The sequence below is a fragment of the Microcaecilia unicolor genome, chromosome 1, assembly GCF_901765095.1.
Source record: "Microcaecilia unicolor chromosome 1, aMicUni1.1, whole genome shotgun sequence".
Classification (NCBI taxonomy): Eukaryota; Metazoa; Chordata; class Amphibia; order Gymnophiona; family Siphonopidae; genus Microcaecilia; species Microcaecilia unicolor.
The window spans coordinates 558076177-558089070 of record NC_044031.1 but is presented as its reverse complement, the minus strand read 5'-3'; positions in this window follow the sequence as shown (position 1 = coordinate 558089070).

The following is a 12894-nucleotide window of genomic DNA, read 5'->3' as shown; positions in this document are numbered from 1 at the left end:
GATAGAGCATGGTGAGACTCACTTGTGTAACTTAAATAATAGTTTCAAGTTTATTAGATGTGATGTACCGCCTATAAAAGTGACATCTAATCAGTGTACAATATTCTTAAAATATAATAAAATAAGTATAAGAACAGGGGGGAAAAGAGGAAATTAAAAAAAAAGTAGTTGAAAAAGAATTGTATAATATAGGAAAGGTAAGGGACAGATTTAAAATATAAAACATGCTGAGTCAGGTTGTGCACATCTGCTCTAAGTATTAGATTAGAGGTCTGCTATTTACAAAAATCACTGAAGGCATTTTTATTTCATAAGTGTTAATTGTTGGTAGAATTATATATTTTGTCAGTCACTAGATATGGCTAGCACTCTTTTATTGTTATCCACACAGAGCCTCGTGGTTTGTCGTGGAATACAAGTATTTTATTGTATCATAAATTTTGTGGGAGATGATTTTACAGTAGAATTTAAAAGACATAGTGTAAGCACTTAGGATTTCCAATGCTGAAGACAGGTAGGAAAATTCAAAAATAGTTGTATATGTGGTGGTGATCTGGGTAGTAAATTGTACTTGCTACATAGATCTTAGGATCCTTATCATATTTGTTGATGAAACAATGGCATGTTTTACTAAGAATTTTGTCCTGTTCTGTTTACATTTTAGTCCTTCTGTAAAATGGTACAGCCAGTATGTGGGCGCAATGGTGAAACCTACTGTAACGTCTGTTCTGCATATTCTGACCGTGTAGCAGTGGATTATTATGGACAGTGTCAAGCTGTTGGAGTTCTTTCAGACTATAGTTTTAATACAGAATGTACATCTGTTAAATGCCCTCCTCTTGTAGCAAAAGGTTGCAAACCAGTTATATCTCCAGGTAAGTTAATGAATTCTTCAGTAATATTTTATCCAGGTTTGAATAAGTCTTGAGAGTCTGAGGCTTCCTGCATTCCTGTTGATATTACTAAATAGTCAAAAGAAGGTTCATGGAGCACTAATAATGTAGAAATACACAATCAAAATAAATTCTCGATGCTTATACTTGTAGAAGTTTTTCATATAAGTTTTACTGTGAAAATGTACATTCCATTAAAATGGGACGAAAAAAGCCTCAAACAGCTCCATTCAAAGCAGAAATCAGAGAGCTTAAAATTCTATCATCGCCAGAAAAAAAAACTTTCCATCAAAATTCTTATTGCCCTATTATACTATAGCATTTAAATACACTGAGAACGTTTTCTTCACTAGTTCATGGTTCCCTAAAGCAGCTAAGTGAAATACTGGCCATTGTTGGACATTGTAGTTTTCAGCTAAACCCTTGACTTTTCAAGAAAAGTAAAAAAAAAAAAAAAAGTTATATCTAAAGGACAATAAGATTATCCAGATTCCACTTTATCTAGGGCCCTATTTACTAAGGTGCACTAGTATTTTTTAGCATGCCCTAGAGACACCCATATATTTCTATGGGTGTCTCTAGCGTTAGTGTGCACTAAAAACGCTAGCATGCCTATAGCATGGCTTAGTAAACAGGGCCTCTAATCTTTGCATACATCTTTCTTCTTTTTAATACTGCAGTGGTAATACATTGAAACCCTCTGCTCGGTATGCAGCGGTGGTTAAGAAAGCAAATAGAATGTTATGAATTATTAAAGTGGTGTGGTAGCCATATTAGTCCACTTTTAAAGGTAATAAATAGAAATAAATGAAAACAGAGAAAATAAAATAAGATACCTTTTTTATTGGCTAACAATACATTTTTCAGTTAGCTTTTGAAGGTAATCCTTCAGACCAGACCAGGGGCGTATCTGCGTGGGGCCACAGGGGCCTGGGCCCCCGCAGATTTCGCCCTGGCCCCCCTCCCCGCCGTCAACCCTCCCCCGCTGCTTACTTTTGCTGGCGCCGAGGTCCGACCCGCAATCTCCGTTTTTCGTCTTCCTCCGTGGCCATGCTTCCAGGAAGTAACGCTGCAGTGCTGATTCGTTGAATCCAGTTCGGCGTCTGACGTCAGACGTCGAACTGGAGTCAACGAATCAGCACTGCAGCGTTACTTCCTGGAAGCATGGCCACGGAGGAAGACGAAAAACGGAGATTGCGGGTCGGGACCTCGGCGCCAGCAAAAGTAAGCAGCGGGGGAGGGTTGACGGCGGGGAGGGGGTGGAGAGAGGCGGCGGCGGCGGCGGCGGGGGGGGGGGAGGGAGGCAAAAATGTGCCCCCCCTCTCTGGCTCTGGCCCCCCCTACCGCCGGATTCCAGATACGCCCCTGGACCAGACATGAGAAAATGTTGACAAATATCGAAATGTATAAGAGAAACACAAAAGCATTCCAGTGACAGTCTCACAGGAAGAGGGTGGAGTGGGTTAGGTGAGAAACAGGGTGAGCTGGGTGAGTGAGAAACAGGTAGAGATGGATGGCTGATAAGAGAGTGACAAAACAGTATAATTGTATAGTTTATAGTGGGATAGAAAGCCCAGATCTTTAAGTCCTGTCTGGTGGGTGTCAAAATATTTTATTGTTCTCACCATAAGATCATTGATACAGTGTATTGGTTTTATAAAATGCTGGCCCACAGAGGTGACATCGTGGTTGGAATGGGAATGTTAATATTTTGTCTATGTAAATTGAGTCTCGTCTTTAGCATCTGGCTTGTTTCTGCAGTATAGCACCCTTCTTCACACTTTTTGCACTGAATGATATATACCACATTTGAAGATGAGCATGTGACTGATCCCCTTATGCTGAATGTTTTTCTCATGTGATTGACTGTGGGATCCTTTGAGATGTGTTGGCGTAGTTTACAGCTAGGTATATTGCAGGAACATATGCCATTTTTGTTTTTTGAGTTTGATAAAGATGGGACGACTTTCTTATGAGGAAAAGCTAAAGAGGCTACAGCTCTTCAGCTTGGAGAAGAGACAGCTGAGGGGGAGATATGATAGAGGTCTATAAAATACTGAGGGCAGTGGAACAGGTAGACGTAAATCACTTTTTACTCTTTTTAAAAGTACAAGGACTAGGAGGCATGCAGTGCAGCTACAAAGTAGTAAATTTAAAACAAACTGGAGAAAATATTTCTTCATTCAATGTGTAATTAAATTCTGGAATTCATTGCCAGGGAATGTTGTAAAAGCAGTTAGCCTAGCATGGTTTAAAAAAAAGGTTCGAACAAGTTCCTAAAAGAAAAGTCCATAAACCATTGTTAAGATAGACTTGGGAAAATTTACTGTTTATTTCTGCATAATGTCATTTACTATTATGCTTTTAACAGAATTATACGTTTTATGTTAAACTGTACCTGCTGTACACCGTCTTGGGTGAATCTCTTCATAAAGGCGGTTAATAAATACCAATAAATAAAATAATGTCTGTAGCTCTAGTAGATATGAGCTGTATAGATACACGTAAGAGAAAGTCTGTACTCTTAAGCTTATAGTCTATTTAAGATAAATATACAGGAGAAATAAGCGACCTTGGTATTCCATTTATTACAAAAAATGGTTAAAGCCAACAGCCAGGAGAACCAGGGGTTAAAATTTAAAACCAGCTTTGAAAAGGTTAATTTTTTGTTAGATTTCAGTAAAGCCAGAAAAAGGAGCATGACTCAGGAAGACTATGAAATGGGGAGTTATTTTGATCTTCAAAGGGTTATAATGTCATCCAGTCTACTCAGGTTTGCTATTTTTTTTTTCATTCCTTATATTATTTCTGAATCTCTTATTAACACCACTTTGGATGAATCTCTTCATAAAGGAGGATAAAATAAGGGGCCCTTGTATTAAGCAGCGCTAAAAAGTGGCTTGCACCACTTTTAGCATGTGGGTTTCCCATGTGTTGAGGCCACTTTTAGCACAGCAGTAAAATGGCCGCAATTTCTTTTTTCTCCTTAACGGCCATGCACTAATTTCCTAATTAGCGTGTGAGCCATTACCACCACCTATTTACTAAGTGGTAAGGGCTGCCATGCTAACACTGCACTAATAGGGCAGCGAGCGTTGATTTACCTGCGCAGGGCATGCCTAGTCTCCGCCTCCAAACACACCCCCGCGCTAAAAATATTTCATATTTTTTTGCATGGGATTGGCGCATGCCAATCTCAGACCTACTGTGGGACGCCTGAGCACGTCCCACGGTAGTGGCTTTTTAGCATGTGGTAAGCACACAATGTTTACTGTCACATTGTAAATTGGTCCTTACATTTTTGTAATCAATTTTATATTTTTACTGTGCTGTCTAGTGATACGTATGTGTTATCTAGCTGATTTTTATCTTAACCATATTTTAGTTCTAGAAAGCTGGTATGTGCAGCAAAATTCTATTACCCTTTCTCTGCTGGTTTTTGTTTACTTAATTCAAGTGGTGATCTTTCTTCATCTTCCACAATGGTCCCTCTGGGTGTCTTCCATGTATATTTGAAGTCTGCCATTGTTTTGTTCTATAAATTCCACTGGAAGTCTATTCCAGGCATCCACGTAACTTCTCATCTTTCAGCTTCATATTATGACCCCTTGTTCTTTGATCTTTTTCATTTCATGGAAAGTAATTTGTTCTGATTCTGTATTGAATGTGCTAGGTATGTGAACATTTGTATCATATCTCACTGACTCTCTATTTTAGAAAATACGTATTTAACTTTCTCATTTTCTGTGCATGGTTTATAGTGCCTTTCATATAACATTTTTATGGTCTTTCTTTAAATGTACCTTGTCATTAACCTGACAGAGGAAAGATAATCAGTATGATCCAAGTACATAAAGAAAACCACTTCTGTGAAACACTTGGAGGAAAATGCAACTGTTTGTATCTACAGTAGAATGTTTTACTACAAGGAAGTGTACTATCACCACACCTTTTTAATATGTATATAAACATCAAACAACTTACCTGAGCACATACAACTAAATTTATGTTAATTACCTAACAGTAATGGCACAAAAAGGAAACTCCATCCAGATCATACACTTTGACAGCTGCAGTAGCCAGACTGTCTACTATGTTATCAGTCCAGGACAGCTTAATCCAACTGTGCAGTTGTGATAGGAATTAAACATTGACTGGAACAGTATATACCTGAATAGCTGCAAAATGTTTCTGTACCTTGGCATGAGCATAAACCACAGACACTCCTTAAAGATCCATATACAAAGAGAAACAAGGTCACCACCCAAAACAACATCCTTAAGCTTGCAGACTTCTGGTTTGGACCCTGACCAGCATAGCTGCCTTGAATCTCTGCTTCCTCAGCTGCCTTCAGAGTCTTCACTTTAGTGCTGATAAATGCCTTCTTTTTCCTGTTTTATTCAAAATTGAATAATTAGTGTTATGTCTGGACCAAAATCTAACAATATTGACATGTTTTTTGCCATCAGGGAGCTACTACAACTCACGGACTGTCTTGAGAGCAACAGATTAATTTTAAACCATTTGAAATCTACAGTACTCCTTTTTACAAATCATCCCACCAAAACCTTACGTCAGCTAATCATGTTATGTAACAGTCAAGTACCTTTAGTTGATACTACCCTTATACTTGGGGTTGTGCTAGATACTGCTCTTTCCTTCCATCAGTAAATTGGTCAGGTTGTTCATCTTATTCACCATCCCTTTCCTAATAATTCCTGGCAGCTGGGGGAATACCCGAGGAAGGAGCTGATGGGCTGGGAGGACATACGAGAAGTGGAAGGACAGTGGTCCAGGCTGAAAGAAGCTATAAATATGGCCACAAACCTTTATGTAAGGAGAGTAAATAAAAGCAAGAGAAAAAGGGAACCGATATGGTTCTCCAAGCAAGTGGCTGAGAAAATAAAGGCTAAAGAGTTGGCGTTCCTGAAATACAGAAAAACTCAAGAAGAGGAACACGGAGAAGAATACCGGATGAAACTGAAAGAAGCCAAGAGAGAGATACGTCTGATGAAAGTGCAAGTGGAAGAACAAGTGGCTAGAAAGGTAAGGAGGGGTGACAAAATTTTCTTCAGGTATATTAGTGAAAGGAGAATGACTAAAAAGGGAATTGTGAGACTGAAAGATGCTGTGAACCGCTACGTAGAAAATGATGAAGAAAAAGCAAATTTGCTAAATAGATACTTCTGTTCTGTTTTCACAGAAGAAAATCCTGGAGAAAGACCACGATTGACTGGCAAAAGTACATATGATATGGAGTGGCTATAGCACCGTTCACGGAAGAGAGTATGTATGAACAACTTGAAAATCTAAAGGTGGACAATGCCATGGGACCAGATGGGATCCACCCCAGGATATTGAGGGAGCTCAGAGAGGTTCTGGCTGGTCCTCTTAAAGATTTGTTTAATAAATCCTGGGAGACGGGAGAGGTTCCGTGGGATTGGAGAACAGCGGATGTGGTCCCTCTTCACAAAAGTGGTGATAGGGAAGAAGCTAGAAACTACAGGCCGGTGAGCCTCACTTCGGATATTGGAAAAGTAATGGAAGCGATGCTGAAGGAAAGGATAGTGAATTTCCTGGAAGCCAATAAGTTGCAAGATCCGAGACAACATGGTTATACCAAAGGTAAATCGTGCCAAACGAATCTCATTGAATTCTTTGACTGGGTGACCGGAGAACTGAATCATGGACGTGCTATAGACGTAATCTACTTAGATTTCAGCAAAGCTTTTGACACGGTTGCCCACAGGAGGCTCTTGAATAAACTTGACAGGCTGAAGATAGGACCCGACATGGTGAACTGGATTAGGAACTGGTTGACGGACAGATGCCAGAGGGTGGTAGTTAATGGAATTCACTCGGATGAGGGAAAGGTGAGTAGTGGAGTGCCTCAGGGATCGGTGCTGGGGCCGATTCTGTTCAATATACTTGTGAGTGACATTGCCGAAGGGTTAGAAGGTAGTTTGCCTTTCTGCGGATGATATTAAGATTTGTAACAGAGTGGACACCAGGAGGGAGTGGAAAACATGAAAAAGGATCTGCAGAAGCTAGAAGAATGGTCTAAGGTTTGGCAATTAAAATTCAATGTGAAGAAATGCAAAGTGATGCACTTAGGGAGTAGAAATCCACGGGAGACGTGTTAGGCGGTGAGAGTCTGATATGTACAGACGGGGAGAGGGATCTTGGGGTGATAGTATCTGAGGATCTGAAGGCAACGAAACAGTGTGACAAGGCGGTGACTGTAGCTAGAAGGTTGTTAGGCTGTATAGAGAGAGGTGTGACCAGCAGAAGAAAGGAGGTGTTCATGTCCCTGTATAAGTCATTGGTGAGGCCCACCTGGAGTATTGTGTTCAGTTTTGCAGGCCGTATCTTGCTAAGGATGTAGAAAGAATTGAAGCGGTGCAAAGAAAAGCTACAAAAATGGTATGGGATTTGCGTTACAAGACATATGAGGAGAGACTTGCTGACCTGAACATGTATACTCTGGAGGAAAGGAGAAACAGGGGTGATATGATACAGACGTTCAAATATTTGAAACGAACCTTTTCCGTAGATGGGAAAGCGGTAGAACTAGAGGACATGAAATGAGATTGAAGGGGGGCAGTTTTAAGAAAAATGCCAGGAAGTATTTTTTCAAGAAGAGAGTGGTGGATGCTTGGAATGCCCTCCCGCGGGAAGTGGTGGAGATGAAAACGGTAGCAGAATTAAAAAATACGTGGGATAAACATAAAGGAATCCTGTTCAGAAGGAATGGATCCTCAGAAGCTTAGCGGAGATTGGGAGGCGGGCTAGTGGTGGGCAGACTTCTATGGTCTGCACCCTGAAAATGGCAGATACAAATCAAGATCAGGTATACACATAAAGTAGCACATATTGTGAGAAAGGGGGTGGCAAACCGGAGGGGTGGGGGAGGAAAGGGCTTCCCGTGCCCGCCAGGGATCAAAAGAAGAAAGAGTGGGGCTATAAGAACTACAAGTCCCAGAAGCCCGAGCTGAGCAGGAAGCAGGAGTGGGAGGAGAAGTCCTCTCAGAGGGGAAAGGGGGAGGAGGTTGATTGGGAGATGAAGTCAGAGGAAGGGGATGAGGCACACCTGTGGGAGAAGGGAGGGGTGGAACAGATGGATTGGCAAGGGGGGGAAGGGGGAGGGGAATCAGAAGAAATGGATATCTCAGCCTTTGCTCAGGGCCAGCAGAGGAGGAGAAAGAGTGCTGTGTGTACTGGATAACAAAAGGTATGAATTCCTTAACCCAGTGGGTGGTTGTTAGGAGTTAGTGCTGACAAATGAGGGAGGTGGGTCTCTAGGTGTAGCCAGTAGGAAGTGCTAAACCTAGAGGAATTCATACCATAGGGTAAACTTTGGAACTTTATAGTGTTGCTTGAGAAAAGCTGAACTGTGTGATAAGCATTTGATTCTGAATAGAGGCTCTAAAGAAAGGGGCCTGTGCCAGGAACAGGTCCCGGTCCAGAGGCCTGGTTGGGGACTTAATAGCCGGACTGGAAAGAATCTAGGCGGCTAGGCTACAAGGAGGGGGACTCCACCCGGAGACGTATACTTGCCAGTAGCCGGTAGGGGTTGAACTAGGGGGTGGGCTACTGGCTGGAGAGAACGCAACTGAGTAAACCTGAGGGAGGTGTGCATAACTTACAAGGATTGCAGACAGCACGGAGAGGTGCAACTAGAGCGCAGACAGCTTGGAGGGGAGCGGAAGTCTGACATTGGTGCGGCTGGGTTGCAGACAGCACGGAGAGGTGCGGCTGGATTGCAGACAGCACGGAGAGGTGCAACTAGAGCGCAGACAGCCCGGAGAGGAGCAGAAGTCTGACAATATGAGTTTATCTTGTTGGGCAGACTGGATGGACCGTAAAAGTCTTTCTCTGCCGTCATCTACTATGTTACTATGGAAGTAATGACTGACTAGATCAATCAATACATTTCAATATATTTGTTACTCCAACCATCAGCTTTGAATATTCTCATTCATTCTCTTGTGATCTTATAGCTAGACTACTGCAGTTCATTATATAAAGGTATCAGGGCCAAAGATCTTAGACCTCTCCAACTAATTCAGAATACTGCTCTTAGACTTGTATGCAACTTAGGCAAATTTGACCACATCACACCTCATATGAAAACTGTTCATTGACTACCCATCCAGCAGCGGATTCTGATTTGGACATCAGCACAGCATCAAATCTTTGCTGATAACCTTGACCGTCAAAGTCAGAGATTATTTGTATAGGAGTAAGCAGATACTCTTACTCCAGTATGACATCTCAGCTGCATTTGACTCTCAGCTGCATTTGACTCTTTGGATCATTTCAGCTGCATTTGACTCTTTGGAGACTGATTTGGGGTTTATGTAATGGTGTAGTCCAGTTGAGAAACCTCTCAGGCTTCTGGGAGTATTGTGGATTAGAGGCACCCAGGCACAAAAAGAGTTAAGCCTTGAGTTGCATTTGTGCATTGATATGTTTTTCTGTGATGCTGTGTCATAATGCAGGTTTATGCTGTTTTGCAATGCAGACGGTGCTCTATGTTGCTTCGGTACAGCACTGCTCGGGGTGCTCCTGTAGTGTACTGCTCTTTGACACTGCTTTATGATGTGCTGCTTTAGGTTATGGCTATGGCGTACTGCCCTAGATTACTCTTCTGCAGAAGATGCATGACTCTATAGTGTTGTGTCTGAAAGCTCCTTTGTTGTGGCTTCTTGCCTCTGATTTATTATTCCTTATGGCATTGTCGTAATGCTTATTTCTCACTTCGGGAGATTATAGGGCAGTTCACCTTGGCGTTGACCATCCTGTGACATCACCATCTATATTTCTATATTTATTTTTTAAGGGATGGTATTTGAGGGAAATTGGTCTTTTTTGCGCTTCAAAATTGTGCTAACTTAATGGTTAGTTTGTGTGTTCTGCCCTTTAGGGCTGTCTTATACAGCTATAGTTAACTCTTCTATCCCAGTTATAATACCAAGTTATTGATGCTCTAGATGCTAGATTTTATACTCTTTCAAAACGTATGAAAACTAGAGAACACTCAATGAAGTTAAGTGGAAATATTTTTAAACAACTAGGAGGAAATATTTTTTTCACTCAATGAATAATTAAGCTCTGGACTCTTTGCCGGAGGATATGGTAATAGCAGTTAATGTATCTGGTTTTTTTTATTTTTTTTTTAATCTTTTATTTATGAATTTTTACATCAATTACAAGCATTTCAACTTGTTCAAGAAAAACAGAAGAAAATTAAATACAAATTTGGAAATTGAAAATTCCATTTCAATAAAGAAAAATATCATTCTTAGACCACAAATAATTTAATGGGGGGAAAGAAAAACATAGGAGAGAATCATCTAAGTAACTTAAATATAAGAATATGGCCTAGATTACATCACGTATATATTACTGTGAATTACATGATCTATATTTCACACTGGATCTATTTGTGCAATTTTTTTAAATCTGTAAAAGATTTCAAATGTTCAGGTTCAAGAAAAATATACTTATTATCAAGATATCTTATTTGGCATTTACAAGGGTATGCCAATAGAAAAGTACCACCTAGCCCTTTAACTTCGTCTCTCAGTGCCAAGAAAGCACGTCGTCTTTCCTGAGTAACCTTCATAACGTCTGGAAATATCCAGAGTTTCTCACCATAGAATGGTTTAGCAAGATTTTTAAAGAACAATTTCTTTATCATATTTAGGTCCTGTTCAAAGACCAGTGAAACAAGAATAGTTCGCCTTTCAAAAATCCCATCATTAGAATGTATCTGGGTTTTTAAAAAAAATGTTTGGACAAGTTCCTGGAGCAAAAGTCCATAGTTTGCTATTGAGAAAGGCATGGGGAAGCCACTGCTTGCCCTGGGGTTGGTAACATGGAATGTTGCTACTATTTGGGTTTATGCTAGGTACTTATGACCTGGATTGGCCACTGTTCAAAAACAGGATACTAGTCTAGATGGACCATCGGTCTGACCCAATATGGCTACTCTTATGTTCTAGTTAGTCTTCTGGTATTGTCACATCATTTTTTAGTGGATTGTGGTTTTTACTTATCCAGGTCTATTGAAACAATTTTTGGGCAGGCTTGTGCATATGGTAGGACAGGGGAAATGATATCATAAACCTTTAGATAGAAATATTGGGGCCCCGGTTCCATGTACAACTGTCCCTATCCCATGCTTCAGCACAATTCACTGGTCAGTTTATAACAAAGCATTACTTATTAAGGAATGGATAAAGGAGTCAGTGCCAGGTCTTGAGGATCTGCCTTCTCCCCACCCACTCCACATGCAGCCCTTTTCATGGTGCTCAGTGACATATCCCCACCCCCAAACTCCACCTCTTTGATGACATCACCAGAAGTGATGCCACGGCCCCACATCCCAAATCCAACCACTTTTGATGATGCCACAGGAAGAGTTGGCATAACTAAGCTCAGGCCACATCCCTTTTTCAAGTTGGCAGCAACTTTAGGGGCAGTTCCTGTTTTACCATCTTGGATGAGTCATATGATAGGATGTGATGTCACTCATTAGACTACACCCCCTACAGCCTCGAGGAAACGTGTGCAGTTTGTGCAGGCAAGACAGGCAGTGCGCATGTGCACTGGAGTTTCTTTTAATTTTCACAGAATGTAAGCTTTTTTTCTCTCGGGAACGAAAAACTGCATTTTTTTTTTTTTAGCCTTCAGACTACCGGTTTTGGTTTTTTGTTTGTTTTCTTTGAGCATGCACACTGGAGTTCCTTTTATTTTTTCACAGCCCTTAAACATTTTTCTCTCAGGAATGAAAAAAGGTTTGAGTTTTTTTTGTTTGTTTTTTTAGCCTTTAGACTACCTCTTTCGTTTTATTTTTTTCTTTTAAAACATCTCCCTGTGCAAAAGTCTGAATTTATTGCTTCTTACCAGCACACAGAGATACTTTGAGGTTTAAACCACAGCTCTAAGAGAAAACCACACCCCTCTCACCCAGCTCTCAGCTTTAAGAGGCAGATGCAGCAACCAAACGTAAAAAAATCTAAATCGTTAAAGTCCCTAACGATTTTAAAATAACGAAAAATGCACCAAAAAAAAAAGTCACACATGCTGAGATCGGTAGTGAAACGTACAATGTATCAAAGAATCACAATACACATCGTTAATCGGCCCCCAAATCATGCGCAGAGCAGCCAAGCGTTATGTTAGCTGCTCTGCGCATGCCACAAACAGTCAAAACACAGTCAAATCGCAAGCACATGGCTCCCAAATAAAAACAAAAATAAAAAAAAAGGGTCGGGAGGGGGCAAGGGCGCTCATCAGGAGCGTCCTGTACAGACGGCCTTGCCCCCCCCCCCGCTGCTCCCCACTTTCCGCCGCTCCCCCCACCCCGAAAAAGCAAAATTCTAGCAGCCCCTGCCCCCTCCCCACTTTCCGCCGCTCCCCCCACCCCGAAAAAGCAAACTTCTAGAAGCCCCTGCCCCCCTCCCTTCCTCACTACTCTCTCACCTCAGCTCCGCCTCCCGACATCCTCCGTCCGTGCCCCGCCCCCTTTTGGGGGGGGTAGTGCATCTACCTCTAAGTCTTAAAGTATGTTTGTTTACAGTGGACCCAGACCAATCTGTCTGCTTTTAAGAACGGCATGCACTGACCTCTACATCTCTTTATTAAACAGGGAAAACCCAGCCCCCCTGCTGTTTGAGAACACTTTTGCTGAATAATTTCAGAGATGAACAGTTTTCGTGTATTATGTTTTATTTATTTATTTAGTGGGATTTATTAATCATCTTTATGAAGAGACTCACCTACTGTAAGGTGGTGTACAGCAGGTACAATCTAAAATAAAATTTACAGTTTTGTTAACAGAACAATAGTAAATTATTAAACATGAATACAATAAATAAAATAAACTTGGAAACAGCTAATTTAAACCTAATAACATGAAACCGTATCAAAAATATACACATTTAACAGCACTGCAGAACAACCATTTAACAGAAATATGATAAATATCAGTACA